This window comes from Phyllobates terribilis, unplaced genomic scaffold, assembly GCF_046119375.1.
Source record: "Phyllobates terribilis strain yellow unplaced genomic scaffold, ASM4611937v1 Scaffold_110__1_contigs__length_5578470, whole genome shotgun sequence".
Lineage (NCBI taxonomy): Eukaryota > Metazoa > Chordata > Amphibia > Anura > Dendrobatidae > Phyllobates > Phyllobates terribilis.
Window position 1 is genome coordinate 4,030,197 of NW_027362870.1, and position 27,547 is coordinate 4,057,743.

A 27,547-nucleotide genomic window follows, 5' to 3' on the forward strand; every position below is an offset into this window, starting at 1 on the left:
GTGATTTTCCTTTTACAGCAGGTTGCCAAGAACGCCAGCTCCGGCGAGCAGCGAGTGCTCCAAAAAGAGATCCGGGCACTGATGCGACGGCAACAGGTGGAACTCTCCGGTGGTGAGATTGGTAGCGTAAGAATGTGTGACCCTTTCCCTATTGCCATGCCCCCAAAAAGTGAAATGATGATTTGGTGCCGGGCAGCTATTGGTCTGAGAGGTAGAGATTACCAGGCAATGGTAGAACCAGTTTACTCAGACAGTAGGCCCACCATCTTGACAGCACGGGGGGTGGTTAATGTACGCCATGGGAGGGTGCCCGTTCGCATAATCAATATCGGGAAGAGGGAAGTGTACCTGCCCCGGTATGCCACGCTAGCCAAATTATATACCATTAACCAAAATGCTATACAATCTGTGGAACCCTTGCCTCCATCTCACCCGGAGGAAGGTAACGGCTCTAAGAAAACAATGGAGGACTGGTGTCAGCAACTACATTTGGGTACTGACTCCACTCCCTCACACCAGAAACAGGGAGTCTATCGGGTGGTTCAAGAGTACGAGAGAGTGTTTAGTAAACACCCGTTAGACTTCGGGCGAGTCAAGGGGGTAGAACACCACATCCCCACGGGAGACCATCCTCCCATAAAAGAGAGGTATCGACCCGTACCCCCTGCACACTACCAACACGCCAAGGGGATGCTTAGAGACATGAAGGAGGCTGGGGTGATCAGGGATAGCTGTAGCCCCTGGGCAGCTCCACTAGTCTTAGTCAAAAAGAAAGACAACACCATGAGGATGTGTGTAAATTACCGGAAAATCAACCGTATCACACACAAGGATGCGTACCCCTTACCAAGGATAGAGGAGTCTTTGGCTGCTTTAAGATCTGCTAACTTCTTCTCTACCTTGGATCTCACTAGTGGGTACTGGCAGGTTCCTGTAGCAGAGGCGGACCGGGAGAAGACCGCATTCACCACCCCGATGGGACTTAGCGAGTTTACCTGCATGCCGTTCGGACTCTGCAACGCACCAGGAACCTTCCAACGATTAATGGAGTGCTGTCTGGGCCACAGAAACTTCGAGATGGTCCTGTTGTACCTGGACGATGTCATCGTATATTCTAAGACTTATGAGGACCACCTGAAACACCTGGCGGAAGTGTTCGAAGCTCTGGCAAGCTACGGCCTAAAGGTGAAACCCTCCAAGTGTCACCTCCTGAAACCAAAGGTGCAGTACCTGGGACACGTGGTGAGCGCTGACGGAGTGGCTCCCGACCCTGATAAGATCACCGCAATTAAGGAATGGCCAAGTCCCTCCAGTGTAAAGGAAGTGCGGCAGTTCCTCGGGTTGGTAGGCTACTACCGCAGGTTCATCCCCGGTTTCACCAAAAAGGCAGCTCCTATGCAGGACCTCCTGATAGGCCAGTCCCGGAAGGCCAGGAACCAGAAGCCGCCCTTCAGATGGGAGAAGTTGGAAGAAGAGTCCTTCCGCCAGCTGAAGATGGCCCTCACGGGGGATGAAATCCTGGCGTACCCGGATTACAGCCAGCCCTTTATCCTCTACACCGACGCAAGTAACATCGGGCTAGGAGCCGTGCTGTCCCAGATCCAGCAGGGGAAAGAGCGAGTAATCGCTTACGCCAGCCGAAAACTGCGACCCACCGAAAGAAACCCTGAGAATTACAGCTCATTTAAGCTAGAGTTCCTGGCAGTGGTGTGGGCAGTCACCGAACGCTTTAAGCACTACCTCGCTTCTTCCCGGTTCGTCGTGTACACGGATAACAACCCGTTGACACACCTGGACACGGCAAGACTCGGTGCCCTAGAGCAGAGATGGATGGCCCGCCTGTCCAACTACGAGTTCACCATCAAATACCGGGCAGGACGCTCCAATACCAACGCGGACGCCCTGTCCAGGATGCCAAACCTACCGGACGTAGGAGAAGATCCAGAGGGACTGGAAGAAGTCGAACTCCCCGCGTTTCACCGTCATGGGACTATCCAGTATTCCCATCGGGTAAGGAGTAAGCAAGACGCTACGCTTAACCCCTTACCTCACTACAACTGGGCGGAAACGCAAGACAGTGACCCTGCCGTCCGGCTGGTGAAGGAGATGCTGACTCTGCCAGAGGCTCGCCTTGACCCAGATGCTCCGGAGGAAGCCAAGCAACTGTGGGCAGAAAAGAGTAGACTGTTCCTTTACAAGGGGAAGTTGTGCCGCAGAATGGTTAACTCCCGGACGCATGAACTAATCTGGCAAGTAGTGGTGCCACGAAGAGACGCAGCCATGGTGATGGAGGCATACCACGACGGGGCTGGACACTTCGGATGGAAGAAGCTGGAGTTCCTGCTGCGCGAGCGGTTCCACTGGGTAGGCATGAGGGGAACCATCGAGAGGTGGTGCAGAGACTGTGGCCCGTGCAACCTAAGAAGGAAGGACCGTGCCAGCCAGAAGACTCCCCTGCAGTCTATCGTCACCCGGCAGCCGTTGGAACTGGTAGCCTTGGATCATGTAAAACTGACCCCAAGCAGAAGTGGCTACGTCTACGCACTAACCATCGTGGATCACTACTCCCGGTTCTTGGTTGTCGTCCCTGTCAAGGACTTAACAGCTCGAACAGCAGCAAGAGCCTTCCAGCAGCATTTCTGCCGTCCACACGGGTACCCGGACCAAGTGTTGACAGACCAGGGACCTGCCTTTGAATCGGAGGTCTTCCAAGAATTCTGCACTCTGTATGGCTGCCGGAAGATAAGGACAACACCCTATCATCCGCAAACTAATGGACTTTGTGAGAAAATGAACCAGGTGGTAATGGATCTTCTGAAAACGTTGCCCCTGGAAGAACGCAGTCTGTGGCCTGAGAAGCTGCCCGATCTGGTGGACCTATACAACCACATCCCGGTAGGTTCCACCAACTGTACCCCGGCTTACCTAATGAGGGCGAGACCTGGTAAGTTACCTGTTGACCTGGAAATGGGAGTCCTGACACCCGAGGACACTTCACCAGAAGCAGACTGGGACACAGAGAGGCAGCAGCAGTACCGGAGAGTACAGGAGAGCGTGGAGCGAAGTCTCTGTCAGGCTAGGGAAAGACAAGAGAAAACTTACAACCAGTATGCTCCCGCTGTTCCCCTGGTACCCGGAGAGCAGGTCTTGAAGAGAAAAAGACGGCTCCACAAGTTGGACGACCAGTGGGAGAAGGACCCGTACACCGTACTGCCCTCAAGCCACGACAACCCAAAGGTCTGTACCATCAGTAAAGACGGAGGGGAAACCACAACCATTGTATCCCGGGATCACCTGAAGAAGTGTCCCGAACAGCTACGGAACCCTGAAGAGGAACAAGAAGACCCTCGACCCGTAGAGGAAAGGGAAGACATGGTTAGTACTGTGCTCGGAGACTTCCCTCGGTCTTGGACTCAAGTCAATGGCGCAGTTGTGGTACCCGTACTCACCTTCCTCCAACCAGCATCCCAAGCACCTACGGAGCGACAGGTAGAGCTGGAAGAGCAGCCGGTCCAGGAGGCAGAAGACTCCACACAAGCAGAACAGGAGGATCAACCCTCTGCTTATAGTGAGCCTGCCATACCCCTAGTGAGCCAAAGAGCCGGTAGACAGCTGCCCAGTTTACCCTTGACAGCTCCTAAAACCCTGTAGTTCAGGGCTAGACAGTCAGCTCCGTAGGTCCACTAGGGCCACTAGAGGCCAGTTACCCGCACGTTGGAGGATTTGAAATGTATAAATTGTTTTATTTGTGGTTACCTGTTTTTCTTGTTACTTGTAAATAATTATGTGTTTCTAGTTATTTTTAGGAGTCCTTGGTGGATTTACCGGGAATCCTTGTACAATTAGTTGGAGCGTAACCCAGGATGGACTAAAAGACTGTTAAGGACTCGGGGCAGGACAGACCCCTACCTGGTTACGTCTCCCTGTTTTGGTGAAATGGACACCTTTGTTTTCTTCAAAGACTGCACCCGGTTGCGGACACGCTGTAACCATCTTTATGTGTTTTTCTTATTGTATTATTATTGTTTATACCTTGTTATGTTTTTCTAAAAATATGTTTAGTCCCGGAGTACTAAATTTCACTAGGGGGGAATGTGACACCCCAGGGGTCTGGTTGCCACAGTGATAGAGATATTACGTCTGAGAGCAGGTGGGAGGTCTCTTGGTCAGGGATCCTATGCATGCCACACCTCCTGCCCAGTCCTGGGAGGGGAAGAACTTCCCCTATATAAACCTAGGGCTGAGGCAGGGTTAGTGAGTAGAGAAGAAGTAGAGAAAGAGAAGCAGCATAGGAAGAAACAACAGGAGCTCTGTGGGAGCAGTGTTACAAGGAGTCAGGGGCTGGCAGCTGCAGAGCTCGCCCTGACTGAGAAGTTATCACCGGACCCGGAGTCCGAGACTGTGGGGACTAACTCCTATCCAGCAGCAGAAACCGACCGGCAGGGGATTGCAAGTCCTCTGGCCCAGAAACCCGAAGGCACGGTCACACGCGTGGGACCAGCACCGCCGTCGTGGAGCGGAAGCTACTAGAAGGCCCCGAGTCACCGGCCATACGGGTGAGCACCACACGGTACACTCAGGGACGTGGGCTACTTATACCCGCCTCTAGCAAGGTAGCCAGAAGAGTATCGTTAGTTTGGGAGGCCTACAACTCCGCCTGGCCAGGGGAGATCCCATCTGCTCAAGGACTGACCAGGCCCCAATCGCTAGCCAGTACTCCGGGAGGGTCTATCTTTGTCACCAGTAAAGACCCTGAACTACACAGTACCGTCTCCGAGTGGTTCCTGCTACCCCCATCATCCACGTCGGCTGCCCTGAGGCCATACCCCTCCCGTTGGGGGTTATACTATCACGCTGCACAATCCTACCACCGGCCTCAGCGGTCTGCCCTGCAGCAGCAGCTCCCTGGCTGCACTCAACGGGTGGCGTAGTCGTCCAACATCTACCGCTAAAACAGCGCCACTTAGTCTGACTCCCTGGGCACGGACCGGATCACCGCCACGAGACTACAACCCTCAACAGATCCGGCTCCGGGTAAGCTCCCGCGTGCGCAACGCAGCGCGACACAGGCCCAGGGGCGCGTCAGATACATATATGGATAGATAGATGGATAGATAGATAGATATGAAATAGAGTATATAAGGATAGATATGTAGCACCCTGAGGATTCGGCTGCTACAGGAGTATTGCACCTCAACCCAGAGGTGTGATATTCCACTCCCGGGTAAGGAAGGAGTGTGGAACTGAGCTCAGATAGACTGCATGCACTACATACATCCCATTCCAGAGGAGCAGGCCGACGGCACTCCCACTTAGAAATGTGCAGGTGCGACCGAGCCTGTTCCTGGCTGGAGTGGGAGGGGGGAGGAACATCCCATGTAGTGTAGGGGCAGATAGGGGGAGCAGTCTGGGTAGTGGTAGGAGCTCATTGGGTGCTGGTCACCTGAGCTCACACATAGAGGGCTATATAAGGTGGGCACCATCAAAGATCAGGGTCAGACGCAGAGAGTAAGTCTGCTGCAGAGGAAGTCAGCCTGCAGCAAGGGAGCAGAACAGACCTGAGCCTGAAGAGTGAGAGAGTGGAGTACAGAAAGACCCAGAGGGGGACAAAGAAGGGACCCAAGAACCCAAATAAGAACACCGGGTGAGGAGTCAGCAGAAGGGTACCGGAACCCAAGCTGGTGGGGGTAAAGACATTCCCCAGCCAGAGACCGGAGACCGTGGGCAGAGTCTGTCACGGTCACCCACTACATTCACCCTGAAGGCACACCACATGGAGGGTCAGGGAACCTGAGGCCAAAGGTTGCCCAACAGAAGGCCCGAGGGAGCTGGATTTAGGTGAATCACTGGTGGGGACGGCTGAAGGAAGGACAGAGGGAGAGCTCAGGGCCACGCTCCGGACTTGTTTGGGGGTTGGCCGGATCCAGGACCTGGTGGACGCAGCACGGCTCGGGAGGTCACTTGGAGCTAGAGTGACCAGGAACATCTGCAGTAAGTAAAGACCCTTAACTGCACTACCCGAGTCTGTAATCATTACCGGCTGCACCGCACCACCACAACCCCCATCCTCTGCGCCTGTCCCCTCTGAGGCTATACCCCTCCCGTTGGGGGTTATCCCACCAAGCTGCGCATCCACCATCAGCCTCAGCGGACCCTGCAGCAGCGGCGGCCACAGTGACCGCATCACAACGGGTGGCGTAGTCGACACAACGAACTTTAATAACATCAGTAAGGACTGCCACATAACACTTAGCTTGACGCCCTGGGCACGGGACCGGGTCACAGCCGCTCGGAGACTACAACCCCCCATCTGATCCGGTGCCGGGTATTCCCCTCACAAAGGAATATGTCCCAGGGGGCGCGTCAACTTTGGCGTAGTCGGCAGGATTACGTGCCCGCAACACCCGGGTACTGCGTGCCTGAAGAAAAGTGCAAGTTTACCTTAGAAAGAAGACTCCTGCCGGTTCCGGAGGGTCCACGCCATCGGACTCCATCACCAGTCGTTTCCCGCCGATTGTCCGCCATTTCCAGCTTGTTCCCGCCATCTGCAGAGTTTCCCGCCACTGGGCGACGCTTCCCGCCAAAACCGCAGATTTCCCGCCTTGGAAGAGCAGCGGACGCCATTATGGGCGTGCCAAAGGAGGGCAAGAGGCCACATCCCATCGTGGGCCGGGACAGAAAATGGCGCCAAAAGTGGAAACCGCCCCCACCAACAGAGACTGTGATGCTGGAGGTGTCTGTCAGCGTGAAAGAACTCCCCCTGGAGCTGACAGTCACCGAGTTGCCCCGGGACCGCCCTCGAAGTGGGAGGAGACGAAAGAAAAGAGCAAAGATGGGTGTCGCTTGGAGCAGTGTAGAACGAGCGCACCCGGAGGCAAGAGGTCTAATGAGGAGTAGCGGAGAAGCTCACCCGGAGTCGAGGAGAGAAAGAGTAGACCCGGGAATGGAGCGGCAGCAGAGCAGCACCGGCCCGCTGGCCAGGAGCCTGCTGGAGGAAGAAGGAGGAGAGCAGAGCAGCACCGGCCCGCTGGCCAGGAGCCTGCCGGAAGCCGAGCAGAGCAGCACCGACCCGATGGTCAGGAGCCTGCTAGAGTCAACAACCCCGCTAGGCTTAGCGGAGATCCTGGCGCAGCTTCCCCGAGATCGGGAGTGCGCGCGGAGTGCCCTGGAGGGCCTCGCGGGAAGGATGGCCCGAGTGCAGAGGGAGATCCTGGCGGAGTGGGGCCGGGAGATGGCCCAGCAAGCTGGAATCCGCCCACGGAACCCGCTCCCTTGGAAGAAGACGTCGACTACCTCTGCGGATGACGCGGGAGGACCCAAGGCCGGAGACGGCGCAGAAGAGGGAGCGAGACGCATGGCAGCAGGTAAGGGGGATGCCTATACCCCAGACCGGAAGACCGCTTACCTGCCCCAGCTCCCCGTCGCAGAGCCCGAAGGTCCCCCGGCCGTACCCGAGACCGCCATGACATCGCCACCGACTAGGCCCCGACCGGAAGCCGCCGTCGCGACCCCGATGACGTCACGCATCGTGACCCGGAGCGTGGCGCCGGAAGAGGAGCCTCCGGCCTGGTCACAGGGCCTAGCATTTCCGGGCGCCGCATCCAAAGCAGAGCCATCTACCTCCACGGAGCCTCCGGCCTGGTCGCAAGGCCAGGTAACCCAGGGCGCCGCCGTCCTAACGGTGCCCTTCACCTTCCAGGTGCCCCAGGCCTGGCCGCAAGGCCTGGGCAACCCGGGCGCCACCACCACCGCGCCCGCGCCCGTAATACCAAGGGTGCCACACCTGGGGGAGGACCTCTTCGGCCAGCTCACATGGCCGGACGGGCGGCCCTTCATCTGGCCCGAAGGGTACCCTGAGCTGGAGCGGCAGAAGCAACTAGGTCCCCTGTGTGAGCCCCTGATCCCGGCTCCAAAGCCCGTGACTCGGGTCTCGCCTCCCCTAGAAGAGGCTCAATTTGCGTGGGACCCCAAGGGAGAAGATCTGATGGGGTTCACCGGAGAGACTCGGGCAGCTGCAGCAGCGCGCACAGAGTGTTGCCGTCAACAGCTGGCAGAGTTCAAGAGAGAGCGGGAGGAGAGGCAGGCCAAAGAGCAATGGGCCCAGACCCGCAGCGCGGAGCAAAAGAGTCGGACCAGAAGGGACCCCCGTGCAGCAGATCGTCCCCGTACCATCGGGACGGTAATAAAGTTTAATGCGCAGCATGGGTGGGGCTTCATAAGGGACCGGAACACCATGGGTGACGTCTTCGTTACACGACGGGACGTCGAGTCCCACCTGCCAGAGGGTCACAAAGGCCGTGACCTCTACGTCGGTGATGAGGTAACGTTCACCCGGCACAAGTGTGCCAAGGGACCTTACGCCCTCCACGTGCATCGCTTGACGGAGGAGGAGTTGCGGTGCGAGGAGGAGGAGCAAGAGGACCCGGACGGGTCTGAAGAAACCACCAGCCATAAGATAAGAGCAGGAGGCAGACGCCGTTGAGTGCGGCAGAGCAGGAGACTGTATATAGTTGCCTGTCGGGGCACAGTGAATCGGAACTGAAACTGAAACTGGAACTGTTGTTGCTGCTAAAATAGTCCCCGTTGGGACCAGCGAACTGTTACCTGTAACCCTTTCCATACCAGGCTGAGGACTGTGAGCAGCCATCCCTTTCCCTTTACCTGGCCGGGGACTGAGAACGGCCAAAATTCCCTGTACATAGTTGCGCTTGCTAAAGCGCCCCCTACCGGTTTTATAGGAAAAACCATTTTTCTAAAAGACTGTCGCACTCTACCTGGTCACGAGTTGCACGGTGACCAGAGGAACAGAAGAGAGAAAGAGACGACGAGAATGTTGTTTACCTGAAAAAGTTTATATATATATTTATATAGTATTTCGTATAATATTTAATATGTTTTACATGTTTATAAAATGTTGTATGTTTTGGTGTTTTTTGTCTTTGCAGCCCGAGGACGTGCTGTGGTTTACCAGGGGGGAATGTAGCACCCTGAGGATTCGGCTGCTACAGGAGTATTGCACCTCAACCCAGAGGTGTGATATTCCACTCCCGGGTAAGGAAGGAGTGTGGAACTGAGCTCAGATAGACTGCATGCACTACATACATCCCATTCCAGAGGAGCAGGCCGACGGCACTCCCACTTAGAAATGTGCAGGTGCGACCGAGCCTGTTCCTGGCTGGAGTGGGAGGGGGGAGGAACATCCCATGTAGTGTAGGGGCAGATAGGGGGAGCAGTCTGGGTAGTGGTAGGAGCTCATTGGGTGCTGGTCACCTGAGCTCACACATAGAGGGCTATATAAGGTGGGCACCATCAAAGATCAGGGTCAGACGCAGAGAGTAAGTCTGCTGCAGAGGAAGTCAGCCTGCAGCAAGGGAGCAGAACAGACCTGAGCCTGAAGAGTGAGAGAGTGGAGTACAGAAAGACCCAGAGGGGGACAAAGAAGGGACCCAAGAACCCAAATAAGAACACCGGGTGAGGAGTCAGCAGAAGGGTACCGGAACCCAAGCTGGTGGGGGTAAAGACATTCCCCAGCCAGAGACCGGAGACCGTGGGCAGAGTCTGTCACGGTCACCCACTACATTCACCCTGAAGGCACACCACATGGAGGGTCAGGGAACCTGAGGCCAAAGGTTGCCCAACAGAAGGCCCGAGGGAGCTGGATTTAGGTGAATCACTGGTGGGGACGGCTGAAGGAAGGACAGAGGGAGAGCTCAGGGCCACGCTCCGGACTTGTTTGGGGGTTGGCCGGATCCAGGACCTGGTGGACGCAGCACGGCTCGGGAGGTCACTTGGAGCTAGAGTGACCAGGAACATCTGCAGTAAGTAAAGACCCTTAACTGCACTACCCGAGTCTGTAATCATTACCGGCTGCACCGCACCACCACAACCCCCATCCTCTGCGCCTGTCCCCTCTGAGGCTATACCCCTCCCGTTGGGGGTTATCCCACCAAGCTGCGCATCCACCATCAGCCTCAGCGGACCCTGCAGCAGCGGCGGCCACAGTGACCGCATCACAACGGGTGGCGTAGTCGACACAACGAACTTTAATAACATCAGTAAGGACTGCCACATAACACTTAGCTTGACGCCCTGGGCACGGGACCGGGTCACAGCCGCTCGGAGACTACAACCCCCCATCTGATCCGGTGCCGGGTATTCCCCTCACAAAGGAATATGTCCCAGGGGGCGCGTCAGATAGATGATAGATAATCCTATGATATGATAGGTTTGATCGTGCATTTCCAATGTCTCTTACCACTGCTGCCATGATAGAGCATTTTCTACACTTTCTCGGTTCCCTCTTCCATTGCTGGAGGCTAACTTCTGCCGCATGAAATACAGTGGTGGCCAAAAGTATTGGCACCCCTGCAATTCTGTCAGATAATACTCAGTTTCTTCCTGAAAATGATTGCAATCACAAATTCTTTGGTATTATTATCTTCATTTAATTTGTCTTCAATGAAAAAACACAAATAGAATTGTCCTAAAGCCAAATTGGATATAATTCCACATCAAACCTAAAAAAGGGGGTGGACAAAAGTATTGGCACTGTTTGAAAAATCATGTGATGCTTCTCTAATTCGTGTAATTAACAGCACCTGTAACTTACCTGTGGCACCTAACAGGTGTTGGCAATAACTAAATCACACTTGCAGCCAGTTAACATGGATTAAAGTTGACTCAACTTCTGTCCTGTGTCCTTGTGTGTACCACATTGAGCATGGAGAAAAGAAAGAAGACCAAAGAACTGTTTGCGGACTTGTGAAACCAAATTGTGAGGAAGCATGAGCAATCTGAAGGCTACAAGTCCGTCTCCAAAGACCTGAATGTTCCTGTGTCTTCCGTGCGCAGTGTCATCAAGAAGTTTAAAGCCCATGGCACTGTGGCTAACCTCCCTACATGTGGACGGAAAAGAAAAATTGACGAGAGATTTCAACGCAAGATTTTGTGGATGGTGGATAAAGAACCTCGACTAACATCCAAACAAGTTCAAGCTGCCCTGCAGTCTGAGGGTACAACAGTGTCAACCCGTACTATCCGTCGGCGTCTGAATGAAAAGGGACTGTATGGTAGGATACCCAGGAAGACCCCACTTCTTACCCCGAGACATAAAAAAGCTATCCTGGAGTTTGCCAAAACTTACCTGATAAAGCCTAAAACTGGAAGTGCATTGAGGTGAAGGTGAAGAGGTATTGGGAATCCTGCAGAAAATACCTGTGTGAATTGTGTGAAGAGGTATTGGGAATCCTGCAGAAAATACCTGTGTGAATTGCATGAAGAGGTATTGGGAATCCTGCAGAAAATACCTGTGTGAATTGCGGTGAGTGCTGCATTGTGATCTGCTGAGTGCTTTTCTACCTGTTTAGATTTATTGGGCTTTTTAAAATCTATTTTCTCACTACAGTTTTAGTTTATTAGTTTACTACCTGTGTATTTAAGGGTTAACTACATTGCACTAAAATCCTGAGGTGTAGATTTACTCACAAGGGGTTAATTAAGGGGAAGGGGTCATAATTAAGGGTTTATAAGGGGCAGCTGGTTGGGCATAAAGTCCTTTGGAAGTGCATGGAGGTGAAGGGTACATTGCTGGAAAAGGAAAAAAAAAAAAAAAAAAACACTTTAAATCTCTTAGTTTGCGAGTGTGAACGAGCTGCGTGTGTCCGGAGCGTAAGTGCGAACGAAAGTAAGTGTGTGACTTGTTTTTCAGTGAAGAGGTATTGGGAATCCTGCAGAAAATACCTGTGTGAATTGCGGTGAGTGCTGCATTGTGATCTGCTGAGTGCTTTTCTACCTGTTTAGATTTATTGGGCTTTTTAAAATCTATTTTCTCACTACAGTTTTAGTTTCTTAGTTTACTACCTGTGTATTTAAGGGTTAACTACATTGCACTAAAATCCTGAGGTGTAGATTTACTCACAAGGGGTTAATTAAGGGGAAGGGGTCATAATTAAGGGTTTATAAGGGGCAGCTGGTTGGGCATCAAGTCCTTTGGAAGTGCATTGAGGTGAAGGGTACATTGCTGGAAAAGGAAAAAAAAAACAACAAAAAAAAAACACTTTAAATCTCTTAGTTTGCGAGTGTGAACGAGCTGCGTGTGTCCGGAGCGTAAGTGCGAACGAAAGTAAGTGTGTGACTTGTTTTTCAGTGACTTTGGATTCAGGGAGTTTGGAAGGGAGGACTTAGGACTGAATTGCTGACTGTATTTCATTCTTTCTTTACTTTACTTTTTACTTAATTAATCCACCTGACCTACTTAGCTGATTCCCCCGTCCATACTTGATACTTAATTGATCCCCCGTCCATACTTAACTGATCCCCCGCCGATATCTAATTGATACACTTGCACATCCCTAATTGATCCCCGTCCATACACCTATATATAAATAATTGTGTTTTGTACTTGTATATATATACTGACTGTATCCCCATATTTAGAATGACGTCCATGTTGGACGGAGCCGTGCAGTGTACATCTTGCGCAATGTATGCATTCCGTGAGCACCCGCTCGAGGATCCATACTGCTGCAAGAGATGTGAGCATATCGTGCACTTGGAAGCCCAAATTCTGGATCTAAGTGCTCAGATAGCGGTACTGAGGAGCATCGACAACATAGAACGGAGTTTGCTGCTCACCGAGCAGACACTCAATGGGTCAATACTGGGGGTGGAGCATAGAGGGGAAGTGCAGGCTGAACAGGCAGGGAGCTGGATAACAGTAAGGAGGGATAGAGGGAAGAAGTATAGGAAGGCTGGTTCAGAACCGGCATTATTGGAGCACGACAGATCCTCTGACCGCCGGGGGAGTGTATGCTCCAGTAATGAGGGGGAGGGGGGAAGTGTAGGGCAGGCAAGACAGGTTCTGGTAGTGGGTGACTCTATTATTAGGGGGACAGACAGGGCAATCTGTCACAAAGACCGGGATCGCCGAACGGTGTGCTGCCTCCCTGGCGCTCGAGTCCGGCACATCGCGGATCGGGTTGACAGGTTACTGGGTGGGGCTGGCGAAGACCCAGCGGTCATGGTCCACATCGGCACCAATGACAAAGTGAGTGGTAGATGGAGGGTCCTTAAAAATTATTTCAGGGACCTAGGTAGGAAGCTTAGGGCAAGGACCTCCAAGGTAGTTTTCTCAGAAATACTACCAATCCCGCGAGCCACACAGGAGCGCCAACAGGAGGTTAGGGAGGTGAATAAGTGGCTAAAGAGTTGGTGCAAGGCAGAAGGGTTTGGGTTCATGGAGAACTGGGCCGACTTCGCGGTCGGCTACAGGCTCTACCGTAGGGACGGGCTGCACCTCAATGGGGAGGGTGCAGCGGTGCTGGGGAAGAAGATGGCTAATAGTAAATGGGAAACCTTCAAAAGAATTCTGAATACTCAGTGCGAGAGGTATATACCGTATGGGAATAAAAGGGCCAGAAATAAGAGGAAACCAATATGGTTGAACAAGAACGTAAAAGGGGCGTTAAATAGCAAAAAAGAGGCATTCAAGAGATTAAAACAGGAAAACAGTAAGGAGGCACTAATGTGTTACAAGGAAAAAACGAGAACCTGCAAAAAACAAATAAAAATAGCGAAGGAGGAAACAGAGAGACGTATTGCTAGGGAAAGTAGATCAAATCCCAAACTGTTCTTTACGTATATAAATAGTAAAAGGATTAAATCGGATAATATTGGACCGATAAAAAGTGAGGAAGTCAAAATCATAGAGAAAGATGAGGATAAAGCTAATCTATTAAATAATTTTTTTTCGACAACTTTCACAAAGGAAATCGAACTAACAGGAGAAATGAGAAGTGACAAACTTAATCCTCCACTAAGTATGACAAATCTATCCCAAGCTGGGGTACAGAAACGCCTCAGTAACATTAAAATAAACAAATCACCAGGACCTGATGGCATACACCCACGGGTACTAAGGGAACTAAGTAATGTGATAGACAGACCGTTATATCTTATATTTAAGGACTCTGTTGAGACTGGGTCTGTGCCACTTGATTGGCGACAGGCGAATGTAGTGCCAATATTCAAAAAGGGAGCGAAAAGTGACGCCGGAAACTATCGGCCGGTGAGTCTGACGTCCGTTGTGGGCAAAATTTTTGAAAGCTTCATTAAAGAGGCAATTATGGAGCATCTTGATGCTAATAATGTTTTAATCCCGAACCAACATGGATTCATGAGGAATCGCTCCTGCCAAACAAACCTGATTGACTTCTACGAGGAGGTTAGCTCTCGAGTAGATCAGGGGGAACCAGTGGATGTCGTGTATCTCGACTTCTCAAAAGCGTTCGATAGCGTGCCACATAATAGGTTGGTATACAAAATGAGAATGATGGGGCTGGGGGAAAATGTTTGCAAGTGGGTAGCAAACTGGCTAAGGGATAGAAGGCAGAGGGTGGTTATAAATGGAATATACTCAGATTGGGTAAGCGTCACTAGTGGGGTACCACAGGGGTCTGTACTAGGCCCAATGTTATTTAATATCTTTATTAACGACATAGTCAACGGGATAAATAGTAAAATATCAATATTTGCAGATGACACAAAGTTATGTAAAACAATTAATACAAAAGCGGACAGTGCAGACCTACAGAGGGATTTGGATAAGCTGGGTAGGTGGAGCATTAAATGGCAAATGAGGTTTAACGAGGAGAAATGTAAGGTCATACATATGGGAAGGAAAAATGGAAGTCACCAGTACTCACTGAATGGGAAATCATTGGGGAATTCAGAGATGGAGAAGGACTTGGGCATCTTGATTGATAGCAAACTAAATTGGAGTGCCCAAAGTCAGGCCGCTGCTGTAAGGGCAAACAGGGTAATGGGATGTATCAGAAGAGGTATAGCTGCAAAGGAGGAGAACATTGTTCTTCCACTGTACAAAGCACTGGTCAGACCACACTTGGAATACTGTGCTCAGTTATGGGCCCCAATATATAGAAAGGATATAAATGAGCTTGAAAGGGTACAAAGGAGGGCAACAAAATTAATAAAGGGAATGGAGGGACTGCAATACCCAGAGAGGTTGGCAAAACTAGGACTTTTCAACCTGGAAAAGAGAAGGTTGAGGGGGGACATAATAAATGTGTACAAATATGTTAGGGGACAGTATAGAGATCTTGCCCGGGATTTGTTCAAAAGGAGGGATATTACGGTAACAAGAGGGCATTCACTAAGACTGGCAGAGAAAAGGTTTCAGCACCAGCATAGGAAGGGGTTCTTTACGGTAAGAGCAGTGAGAATATGGAATTCACTGAGTGAGGAGACGGTAATGTCGGATTCACTACACCAGTTCAAGCGGGGACTGGATGCATTTCTAGATACCAGGCAGATTTCAGCATATACTTAAAAATAAAATAAAATAGTAGGTTGATACAGGGATTTATTCTGACTGCTGGTTTCAGAGTCGGGAGGGAATTTTTCCTCAGGTGAAGATTGGCTAAATCATTTGGGGTTTTTGCCCTCCTCTGGATCAACTTTAGCAATTACAGAACTAACAGGTCGAACTTGATGGACGCAAGTCTTTATTCGGCTTTACAAACTATGTTACTAACGCTTTCTCTGCTCCTCCTTACTGCCGGCGACATCTCTCCACATCCCGGTCCTCCTCACCACATCCCTACACTCACTTCAACCTCCTACCCACGATCTATCCCAAACTCTCGTAACCCTTCTAACCTTATACCCATCCGCCCAGCCCCCTCTTCCCCAGTCCCACTAATAGGAGCTCTATGAAACGCTCGCTCCGTCTGCAACAAACTTTCCTATATTCACGATCTCTTCATCACTAACAAGCTTTCCTTCCTCGGCATCACTGAAATCTGGCTCACCCCCTCCGACACAGTCTCTCCTGCTGAACTTTCGTATGGCGGATTCCACCTCTTCCATACCCCCCGCCCCACCGGCAAGCACGGTGGAGGAATAGGTTTCCTCCTCTCAGAAAACTGCTCCTTCACCCATATCCCACTGCCGCCCTCAATTACTCTCCCCTCTTTTGAAGTGCACTGCGTGCGCATCTACTCCCCATCCAACTGGCTGTTATCTACCGCTCCCCAGGATCAACCACCACTTTCTTTGACCACTTCACCACTTGGCTACTTCATTTCCTCTCCGTTGACATCCCCACTATGCTCATGGGCGACTTTAACATCCCCATTGACACTTCCCTCTCAGCTGCCTCTAAGCTTCTATCCCTCACTTCCTCCTTTGGTCTTACTCAGTGGTCTTCCACACCCACCCACAAAGACGGCCACACACTGGACCTCATCTTCACCCGCCTCTGTTCCCTATCTAACCTCTCTAACTCACCTCTCCCTCTTTCTGACCACAACCTACTCACATGCTCTTCTCTCTCCTCCCCGGGGCAACAATCCCCACTCCACAAACTTGCATACCCTCGCAGAAATCTCAAAACACCTTGACCTACACTGACTCTCTGAATCCCTCCTCCCTCTTACAGACATTAGTTCCTTACATGATGCAGATGTTGCTGCCACTTTATACAACACCACAACCGCTGCAGCTCTCGATTCGGTCGCCCCCCTCACACATACCAAGGCTCGCACAATCAACAGACAACCCTGGCACATCAGCCTAACTAAAGAACTGCGACGGGCCTCCAGGGTTTCTGAGCGTAGATGGAAAAGGTCCCACTCCCATGAGCACTTCATCGCATTCAAACAGTCCCTCACTACGTTCAAGTCCACACTCACTGCAGCAAAACAAACATACTTCGCATCTCTCATATCCTCCCTGTCTCATAACCCCAAACAACTATTCAACACCTTTCCTCCGTCCCCCAGTGCCTCCTCCCTCTCCTCTTATTTCAGCCGAAGACTTTGCCTCATTCTTCAAGCAGAAGATTGACACCATCAGACAAAGCTTTTGCCTAAAGCCCCCACAGCCCCTCCCCACACCTACTCAACCCTCTTCCTCCAAAACCACCTCCACCATTTCTGAAGATCAACTTTCCTCTTTACTCTCCAAATCACACCTCACCACCTGTAAACTTGACCCAATCCCGTCCCACCTCATCCCAAACCTTACCACTATCTTCATCCCAGCCCTAGCCCACCTCTTCAACCTGTCACTAACAACTGGTGTCTTCCCCTCATGCTTCAAACATACCTCAATCACACCCATCCTCAAAAAGCCCTCCCTTGACCCATCCTCTGTGTCTAGCTATCGCCCCATATCACTTCTCCCCTATGCCTCAAAACTACTGGAACAACATGTCCATTCTGAACTGTCCTCCCACCTCTCATCCTGCTCCCTCTTTGACCGCCTACAATCTGGTTTCCAACCACACCATTCTACTGAAACTGCACTGACTAAAGTCACCAACGACCTACTAACCGCCAAATCTAAGCGACACTACTCTGTCCTCCTCCTATACCTGTCATCTGCCTTTGACACAGTGGACCATTCCCTCTTACTACAGACTCCCTCATCTATCGGCATCACAGACTTGGCCCTATCCTGGATCTCCTCATACCTAACAGACAGGACATTCAGTGTCTCCCACTCACACACCACCTCCTCATCTCGCCCCCTATCTGTCAGTGTCCCCCAAGGTTCAGTTCTAGGACTGCTGTTCTTCTCCATCTACACCTTCGGCCTGGGACAGTTCATAGAGTCTCACGGCTTTCATTATCACCTCTATTCCAATGACACACAGATCTACCTCTCTGGACCCGATATCACCTCCTTACTAACCAAAATCCCACAATGTCTATCTGCTATTTCATCCTTCTTCTCTTCCAGATTTCTAAAACTTAACATGGACAAAACAGAATTCATCATCTTTCCACCATCTCATTCAACCCCCCAACTGACCAACTATTAACGTCAATGGCTGCCCACTCTCCCCAGTCCCTCAAGCTCGCTGCCTTGGGGGAACCCTGGACTCTGAACTCTCCTTCAAACCACATATGCAAACCCTTTCCACTTCCTGCCGACTCCAACTCAAAAATATCTCCCAGATCCGCACATTCCTCAACCATGAATCTGCAAAAACACTAGTGCACGCCCTCATCATCTCCCGCCTTGACTACTGCAACCTCCTGCTCTGTGGCCTCCCCTCTAACACTCTCGCACCCCTCCAATCTATCCTAAACTCTGCTGCTCGACTAATCAACCTGTCCTCCCGCTATTCCCCGGCCTCTCCTCTCTGTCAATCTCTTCACTGGCTCCCCATTGCTCAGAGACTCCAGTTCAAAACCCTAACCATGACATACAAAGCCATTCACAACCTGTCTCCTCCATATATCTCTGACCTAGTCTCCCGTTCCATACCCGCACACAACCTCCGATCCTCACAAGAACTCCTTCTCTACTCCCCTCTTATCTCCTCCTCCCACAATCGCATACAAGATTTCTCCCGTGCTTCTACTCTGGAACTCTACCCCAACGTATCAGACTCTCGCCTACCGTGGAAACCTTCAAAAGGAACCTGAAAACCCACCTCTTCCGACAAGCCTACAACCTGCAGTAACCACCGCTCCACCATACTGCTGCACGACCAGCTCTACCCTCACCTACTGTATCCTCACCCATCCCTTGTAGATTGTGAGCCCTCGCGGGCAGGGTCCTCGCTCCTCCTGTACCAGTCGCTGTGACATTGTGTTCAAGATTATTGTAATTGTTCTTTTATTATACCCCTTTTTCACATGTAAAGCGCCATGGAATAAATGGCGCTATAATAATAAATAATAATAATAATAATTTGGTGGGGAGGTTTGTGGTGGTCTATCTGGACAATATTTTGGTTTACTCACCTGATTTTGAGACTCATTGGGGGGATGTTAATCAGGTGCTCCAGATATTAAGGGATAACAAACTTTATGCCAAACTAGAAAAATGTGTTTTCGCTGTTCAGAAGGTGCAGTTTTTGGGGTACTTGTTGTCATCTTTGGGTTTTCGGATGGATCCAGAGAACGTCCCGAGAACCTGAAGGCTCTACAACGTTTTTTTGGGCTTTACTAATTTTTACCGTAAATTCATCCAAAACTACTCTGTTATTGTGAAACCCCTTACTGACATGACTAAGAAGGGGTCTGATTTTTCCAAATGGTCGGATGCTTCCCTCTAGGCTTTTTCTTCCTTAAAGAATCATTTTGCCACTGCACCTATACTCAGTCAATCCGTTGTTTCTCAACTCTTCATTGTGGAGGTTGATGCGTCGGATGTCAGGGTTGTGGCTGTGTTGTCTCAGGGTTCGTCCCGTGGTAAATGGCTTCCATGCGCATTCTTTTCTAAAAAATTGTCTTCGGCTGAGAGAAATTATGACGTGGGTAATAGGGAACTTTTGGCGATCAAATTGGCGTTCGATGAATGGCGACATTGGTTGGAGGGGGCTGTCCATCCTTTTACTGTTATTACTGACCATAAGAACCTGTTATATCTCCAGTTAGCTAAACGTCTCAACCTTAGACAAGCCAGATGGTCACTGTTTTTTACTAGGTTCAATTTTGTTGTCACTTTTCGTCCGTGGGTCAAAAACGTCAAGGCTGATGCTTTGTCCCGGAGATTCACTGGTGGTGGTGACCATGAGAACCCTGCCCCGATATTACAGAAAGGGGTAGTCATTTCGGCACTTTATCTTGAACTGGAGGGTGAGGTGTTGGAGGCTCAGGGGGACGCCCTTGCCTCCTGCCCTTCAGGAAAGTTATTTGTACCATCTAATCTGTTCCGCAAAGTAATTAAGGAACATTATAACTCTGTGCTTGCTGGGCATCCAGATGGTAAGGCAACCGCGGGCCTCCTCTCTCATCATTTTTGGTGGCCAGGGTTGCATCGGGACATAATTGAACACATAGCTGCTTGTAGTATTTGCGCCCGTTGTAAGGTTTTGCATACCCGTTCCGTCTAGTACTTTTCTTCCATTACTTATTCCTAATAGGCCATGGACACACTTGTCCATGGATTTTATTACTGACCAACCGGTTTCTGCAGGCAAAACGGTGGTTTTGGTGGTAGAAGATAGGTTCAGTAAAATGGTTAATTTTGTCTCATTAACTGCGTTTCCAAATGCCAAGACATTTGCTCAGGTGTTCATAAATGAGATAGTGAAGCTTCACAGGGTTCCCTCGTGTCACATCGGGGGACCCAGTTTGTTTCCTAGTTCTGGAAGGCATTCTGTTCTCGACTGGGGGTGCAGCTGTCCTTTTCCTCTGCCTTCTACCCTCAGTCGAATGGACTGACTGAGCTTGTCAATCAGAATTTGGAGACCTACCCCAGTTGTTTCGTTTCTGAAAATGAGGATTGGGCATCCTACCTACTGCTGGCAGAATTTGCCATTAATAATCATCGTCAAGAATCCACTGGCAGGTCACCGTTCTTCGGTGCATACGGTTATCACCCACAGTTTGGTACTTTTAGTGGGTGAGGAACTTCAGGAGTTCCTGAGGAGGAACGGTTTGCTTCATCGCTCTCCTCGGTATGGCAGGGTGTGCTGAGTAATTTAAAGATGATGGGAGACAGGTATAAATGTATGGCTGACAGAAAACGCTTGCCAGGTCCGGACCTGAATGTGAATGACTTTGTGTGGTTGTGTACCAGGAATATAAGATTGAAAGTTCCTTCTTGGAAGTTGGGACCTAGGTTTATTGGTCCCTATAAAATAACCGCCGTCATCAACCCAGCAGAGTTTTGTCTTGAACTTCCTCAGGCCCTTAAAGTCCACAATGTGTTCCATAGGTCCTTACTTAAAAAATATGAGGAACCTCTTGAGCCCTCGCCTCTACCACCACCCCCAGTAAGGGTTGATGACCATGACATACAGTCGCCCTGCAGTTGGTTGCAGGAGATCTCTACATTTGGCATTACAGACATCTTCTTAGAGGCTGGTTGTCTCTAGGACTCAGCGACTACCTCCCTCTGGCTAATTCGCTCCCTGGCCTGGGTGTATAACTACCTGGTGTTTCTGAGAGGGAGGTGCTGGCGATATTCATTACTACTTGTGAGGCTTTAGCAAGAGCAGTACTTTGTCCTCTCTGGAGCTTGAGGCCATGTGCGCATTTGTTTGGAGTCGTCTAAGGCTAAACAATTCCCCCCTGTTTGTCTACCCTTGTTGTCTATAGAGTTTAGTGGAGATCATCTAGTGCTCATCTCCTTCCTTCCCTAGCCTTAGCCATATGCCAGGGAAAGTCAGGGAGAGGCACGCATGCGGCGATTGGTGAAGAGCCAATATAGGGACGGTAGTTGAGACAGGTTGACACTAGACCCGACTAGGAGGTCTTCACTCCCCTATTTCCCTAGTATCTGGGCTCACTTTCCCTCTTCACTCTGTGTTGCACTAAGTCTTTCCCACACCTTGCGTGACAGATGAGCCCCGCATATAATGGTCTCTATAGTATGATGGCTCCACATTAGTGTTGAGCGATACCTTCCGATATCAGGAAATATCGTATCGGATTGGATCGGGCCGATACCCAAAAAGTATCGGATATCGCCGATTCCGATACCGGAAACCAATGCAAGTCAATGGGACACAAATATCGGAATGAAAATAAACCCTTTCTTTCCTTGTAGGTTAATTCTACATGAAGTAAAACAACTAAGAATAATGTAGAATGACATGAAAAGCCGGCAATTCAGCAGCGGCATTCACCGATACCCGACAATTTACAACAGAAAGAATAGAGCATCACACATAGATTAGATAGATAGAAACATGTCAGTCACATATATATGAAGTACAGTGACAGTGTTGCTTACTGTACTTGTCATTTAGTGTAAAGGATTTATTTAAAAAAATATTAGTGTTTTCGTGCACCGTCTCTTTAAAAAAGCCGGCCGGCAATTCAGCAGCGGTACCCGACAATTTATAACAGACAGAATAGAGCTTCACACATAGATTAGATAGATAGAAACATGTCAGCCACATATATAAGAAGTACAGTGACAGTGTTGCTTACTGTACTTGTCATTTAGTGTAAAAGATTTATTTAAAAAAATAATAGTGTTTTCATGCACCGTCTCTTTAAGAAAGCCGGCCGGCAATTCAGCATCTGTACCCGACAATTTAGAATAGAAAGAATAGAGAATCACACATAGATTAGATAGATAGAAACATGTCAGTCACATATATATGAAGTACAGTAATAGTGTTGATTACTGTACTTGTCATTTAGTGTTAAAATAAAGGATTTATTTAAAAAAAAATTGGCGTGGGGTTCCCCTTAATTTTAGGCTCTAGCGGAGGTTAAGCAGACAGCTGGGGCAAATGTTTGAAGCCTGGGAAGGGGGTAATACCCACGGAGCTTCCCAGGCTACTAATATCAGCCCCCAGCTGAATACCTAGCCTTTACTAGCTATTAAAATGGGGGAACCCCCCAAAAAAAATAACGTGGGGTCCCCCCTAATTTAATAGCTAGCACAGGCTAGGCAGACAGCTGGGGGCTGATATTAATAGCCCAGGAAGGGTGCCATGAATATTGGCCCCCTCCCAGGCTAGAAACACCAGCCGTCAGCCGCCCCAGAAATGGCGCATCCATAGGATGCGCCAATTCTGGCACTTAGCCTCGCTCTTCCACGCTGCCCTGGTGCGGTGGCAGGGGGTAATAGGGTTGGGGTTGATGTCAGCTTATAATGCCAGCTGACATCAAGCCCAGGTTAGTAATGGAGAGGCGTCTATAAGACACCCCCATTACTAACCCCATAGTCAAAGTTAAAGAAAAACACAAACACCCAGAATAAAGTCCTTTAATTGAAATAAAGACACAATCCTTTATTGTTCTAAATTAAACCATACTTACCATCACGCCCATTCCAGCTGAAGCCAACGATCTCCTGCAATAAAAGTAAAATAATAAAGCAACCTCATCCTTACCTTTCCATGGTTCCCACGACAGCTTCAGCTCTGCTACATCGAGATGACAGGTTGGACCGCAGCAGAACGCTGCCATCCAGCCTGTCATCCCGCAGACACTGAGAAGCGCAGGCATGCTTGCGCTCCTCAGTGTCTCTCTGTGACGTCATCCAGATGAGCCGAGTTCATGTCCAATGAACTCAGCTCACCTCATGCACGTCACTGACAGCGTGGGAAAATTCTCACGCTGAAGTGCTGAGTGCAGGAGAATTTTCCCACGCTGTCAGTGACGTACATGAGGTGAGCTGAGTTCATTGGACATGACCTCGGCTCATCTGGATGCGTCACAGCCAGACACTGAGGAGTGGAAGTATGCCTGCGCTTCTCAGTGTCTGCGGGATGACAGGATGGATGGCAGCGTTCTGCTGCGGTCCAGCCTGTCATCTCGATGTAGCAGAGCTGAAGCTGTCGTGGGAGCCATGGAAAGGTAAGGATGATGTTGCTTTATTATTTTACTTTTATTGCAGGAGATCGTTGGCTTCAGCTGGAATGGGCGTGATGGTAAGTATGGTTTAATTTAGAACAATAAAGAATTGTGTGTTTATTTCAATTAAAGGACTTTTTTCTGGGTGTTGTGTTTTTTTAAATACTTTACTAGAAATTCATGCTGGTCATGTCTAATATTGGCGTGACCCCATGAATTTCGGGCTTAGGGCCAGCTGATAATGCCAAGCTGGCCTTAACCCCTTTATTACCCAGTGAGCCACCGCACCAGGGCCCTGGATGAGTTGGGTACAGCGCCAGAAGATGGCGCTTCTATGAACGCGCCATTTTCTGGGGCGGCTGCGGACTGCAATTTGCAGCGGGGGTGGCCCAGAAAGCTTGGGCCTCCCTGCGCTGCGGATTCCAGCCCCCAGCTGCCTAGTTGTATCTGGCTGGGCACAAAAATAGGGCGAAGCCCCACGCATTTTTTTTTTAAATTATTTCATGAAATTCATGGAATAATTAAGAAAAAAAGGGCTTCCCTATATTGTTGTGTCCAACCAGGTACAAATAGGCAGCTGGTGGTTGGGGGCAGCCCGTTCCTGCCTGCTGTACCTGGCTGGACACAAATATAGTGCGAAGCCCCACGTCAATTTTTTTTAAAATAAATCCTTTATTTTAACACTAAATGACATTTGAGGAGTTAATAAAGATGCAGTCCCTAAATTATTATTTATTTTTTAATTAATTTTTCCCAAAACTTTTGACGTGGGCTTCGCCATATTTTTGTATGCCAGCCAGGTACAGCATCTAGCTTCTATGAACGCGCCATTTTCCGGGGCGGCTGCGGACTGCAATTTTCAGCGGGGGGGGCAGAAAGCTTGGGCCTCCCTGCGCTGCAGATTCCATCCCCCAGCTGCCTAGTTGTACCTGGCTGGACACAAAAATAGGGAGAAGCTTCAAGTATTTTTTTTTTTTAATTATTTCATGAAATTCATGAAATAATTAAGAAAAAAAGGGCTTCCCTATATTGTTGTGTCCAACCAGGTACAAATAGGCAGCTGGTGGTTGGGGGCAGCCCGTTCCTGCCTGCTGTACCTGGCTGGACACAAATATAGTGCGAAGCCCCACGTCAATTTTTTTTAAATCATTTCAGGAAATTCATGAAATAATTAAAAAAAAATTATGTGGGGCTTCGCCCTATATTTGTGTCCAGTCAGGTACAGCAGGCAGGAATGGGCTGCCCCCAACCACCAGCTGCCTATTTGTACCTAGCCGGACACAACAATATAGGGAAGCCCTTTTTTTCTTAATTATTCCATGAATTTCATGAATTTAAAAAAAAAAACGTGGAGCTTCGCCCTATTTTTGTGTCCAGCCAGATACAACTAGGCAGCTGGGGGCTGGAATCTGCAGCGCAGGGAGGCCCAAGCTTTCTGGGCCCCACCCGCTGCAAATTGCAGTCCGCAGCCGCCCCGGAAAATGGCGCGTTCATAGAAGCGCCATCTTCTGGCGCTGTACCCAACTCATCCAGGGCCCTGGTGCGGTGGCTCACTGGGTAATAAAGGGGTTAAGGCCAGCTTGGCATTATCAGCTGGCCCTAAGCCCGAAATTCATGGGGTCACGCCAATATTAGACATGACCACCATGAATTTCTAGTAAAGTATTTAAAAAAAACACAAACACCCAGAAAAAAGTCCTTTAATTGAAATAAACACACAATTCTTTATTGTTCTAAATTAAACCATACTTACCATCACGCCCATTCCAGCTGAAGCCAACGATCTCCTGCAATAAAAGAAAAATAATAAACCAACCTCATCCTTACCTTTCCATGGCTCCCACGACGGCTCCAGCTCTGCTACATCGAGATGACAGGCTGGACCGCAGCAGAACGCTGCCATCCAGCCTGTCATCCCGCAGACACTGAGAAGCGCAGGCATACTTCCACTCCTCAGTGTCTGGCTGTGACGGCATCCAGATGAGCCGACAATGAACTCGGCTCACCTCATGTACGTCACTGACAGCGTGGGAGAATTCTCCTGCACTCAGTGCTTCAGCGTGAGAATTTTCCCACGCTGTCAGTGACGTGCATGAGGTGAGGTCATGTCCAATGAACTCGGCGCACCTCATGCACGTCACTGACAGCGTGGGAAAATTCTCACGCTGAAGCGCTGAGTGCAGGAGAATTTTCCCACGCTGTCAGTGACGTGCATGAGGTGAGCTGAGTTCATTGGACATGACCTCCGCTCATCTGGATGCCGTCACAGCGAGACACTGAGGAGCGCAAGCATGCCTGCGCTTCTCAGTGTCTGCGGGATGACAGGCTGGATGGCAGCGTTCTGCTGCGGTCCAGCCTGTCATCTCGATGTAGCAGAGCTGAAGCTGTCCTGGGAACCATGGAAAGGTAAGGATGAGGTTGCTTTATTATTTTACTTTTATTGCAGGAGATCGTTGGCTTCAGCTGGAATGGGCGTGATGGTAAGTATGGTTTCATTTAGAACAATAAAGAATTGTGTGTTTATTTCAATTAAAGGACTTTTTTCTGGGTGTTTGTGTTTTTTTTAAATACTTTACTAGAAATTCATGGTGGTCATGTCCAATATTGGCGTGACCCCATGAATTTCGGGCTTAGGGCCAGCTGATAATGCCAAGCTGGCCTTAACCCCTTTATTACCCAGTGAGCCACCGCACCAGGGCCCTGGATGAGTTGGGTACAGCGCCAGAAGATGGCGCTTCTATGAACGCGCCATTTTCCGGGGCGGCTGCGGACTGCAATTTGCAGCGGGTGGGGCCCAGAAAGCTTGGGCCTCCCTGCGCTGCGGATTCCAGCCCCCAGCTGCCTTGTTGTACCTGGCTGGACACAAAAATAGGGCGAAGCCCCACGTATTTTTTTTTTAAATTATTTCATGAAATTCATGGAATAATTAAGAAAAAAAGGGCTTCCCTATATTGTTGTGTCCGGCTAGGTACAAATAGGCAGCTGGTGGTTGGGGGCAGCCCGTTCCTGCCTGCTGTACCTGACTGGACACAAATATAGGGCGAAGCCCCACATAATTTTTTTTTAATTATTTCATGAATTTCCTGAAATAATTAAAAAAAAATTGACGTGGGGCTTTGCACTATATTTGGGTCCAGCCAGGTACAGCAGGCAGGAACGGGCTGCCCCCAACCACCAGCTGCCTATTTGTACCTAGCCGGACACAACAATATAGGGAAGCCCTTTTTTTCTTAATTATTCCATGAATTTCATGAAATAATTAAAAAAAAAAATACGTGGGGCTTCGCCCTATTTTTGTGTCCAGCCAGGTACAACTAGGCAGCTGGGGGATGGAATCTGCAGCGCAGGGAGGCCCAAGCTTTCTGCCCCCCGCTGAAAATTGCAGTCCGCAGCCGCCCCGGAAAATGGCGCGTTCATAGAAGCTGGATGCTGTACCTGGCTGGCATACAAAAATATGGCGAAGCCCACGTCAAAAGTTTTGGGAAAAATTAATTAAAAAATAAATAATAATTTAGGGACTGCATCTTTATTAACTCCTCAAATGTCATTTAGTGTTAAAATAATGGATTTATTTTAAAAAAAAATGGCGTGGGATCCCCCATAATTTTAGTCTCTAGCGGAGGTTAAGCAGACGGCTGGGGCAGATGTTTGAAGCCTGGGAAGGGGGTAAAACCCACGGAGCTTCCCAGGCTACTAATATCAGCCCCCAGCTGAATACCTAGCCTTTACTAGCTATTAAAATGGGGGACCCCCCCAAAAAAAATGACGTGGGGTCCCCCCTATTTTAATAGCTAGCAAAGGCTAGGCAGACAGCTGGGGGCTGATATTAATAGCCCAGGAAGGGTGCCATGAATATTGGCCCCCTCCCAGGCTAGAAACACCAGTCGTCAGCCGCCCCAGAAATGGCGCATCCATAGGATGCGCCAACTCTGGCACTTAGCCTCGCTCTTCCACGCTGCCCTGGTGCGGTGGCAGGGGGTAATAGTGGTGGGGTTCATGTCAGCGCCAGCTGCCATGAAGCCCAGGTTAGTAATGATGGGCGTCTATAAGACACCCCCATTACTAACCTACAAAGTGTTAAAAAGAAAAAACACACACTACACCCAGAAAAAAATAATTTATTTGAAATAAAACACACAATTTTATTTAATTCTTAGTTTACTAAAAATAATAGTTACCTGTCCACGTTCCTGCGCTGATCTCCCATGCACAGCTGTCACATCTGGAGATGGTGACAGCTGTGCATGGCTGCTGTA